The sequence below is a fragment of the Triticum dicoccoides genome, chromosome 2A (assembly GCF_002162155.2).
Source record: "Triticum dicoccoides isolate Atlit2015 ecotype Zavitan chromosome 2A, WEW_v2.0, whole genome shotgun sequence".
NCBI classification, from domain to species: domain Eukaryota; kingdom Viridiplantae; phylum Streptophyta; class Magnoliopsida; order Poales; family Poaceae; genus Triticum; species Triticum dicoccoides.
This window is the reverse complement of record NC_041382.1, coordinates 784815324-784816261: the sequence shown is the minus strand read 5'-3', so window position 1 is coordinate 784816261 and position 938 is coordinate 784815324. Positions and strand designations below refer to the sequence as shown.

Here is a 938-nt window from a genome sequence, read left to right as displayed (position 1 = left end):
TAGAATATAGTTTCTGTTTATACACAAAGTATTTCATGCAACAAGGAAACAAATACACTCAATTCTCATCTCATGAAACACGAACATCATGGCATTTATTTTCATCCAAATTATTCATCGGTACATCATGCATTATACTTGAGAAGCTATATAATTAGATTAGATAGGAGTCGATGGTGCAAGGATCGTCGCCGGGGCTGGGTCCAGGGGAGAAATCTTGGGACAGTCAGCCTTGCACTCATCAACTGAGTGGTAGCACTTATCCTTTACTAAACAGCAGTAGTAGCAAATCCGTGGGTCGTTTGTGCACGTATTAAGGAGGCACATACCATTTAGATGGATCTTAACCCTTTCCACCTCTTCCAATATTCTAGCTGTGGAACAGAAAATATATTAATAATCATATTAGTCTCTGTTTAGAAACAAAGTAGTTGATGAACAAACAAACAAATAGGCAATCACTCAGAAAAGACGTAAACGCTTGTCGGTAAATAGAAATGAACTTACACTGCACATGGGTCGTAGTGAAGCACGTGACAAGAAGCACCGACAATATGATTGGTGCAAGGGAACGGTTCCTATACAGCTTGTCCATGGAGAAATTGCCCCTCGTCTATAGCAGTAGCAAAGTAGGTTTTCTGAGAAACGATGACAGGTATCTTTGTTCGGGTGTACGTGTACTATTTATATATATGCCCAATAATCAACATGAGGTAAAGGGCAAGGAATCACGGTTCTTTCTATTTTTGCAAAGATATCATCCCAGCTAATCTTTGTATTTATGTGATACGATTCGATATTCGTTGCAATCTCTACTCCGATTCGATCTCTACCTAGCTCGTTCGTCCCTCCTCGCATCCCACCTCTCGATCGATCAGCCCCGTCATCCCATCCCACCTCGTTACCCCCTCCACCGATTTTCTTTTCAACCGAACCCC

General features: G+C 41.4%; 1 long non-coding RNA gene across 1 annotated transcript; it reads right to left on the bottom strand.

The window, feature by feature from the left end:
* Positions 1-73: 73 nt before the first annotated feature.
* Positions 74-634, bottom strand: LOC119352532. The gene is made up of 2 exons (XR_005170191.1): positions 508-634; positions 74-374 (listed from the first exon to the last, which is right to left on the bottom strand). It is a non-coding gene; the product is annotated as an uncharacterized LOC119352532 (long non-coding RNA).
* Positions 635-938: the final 304 nt, after the last annotated feature.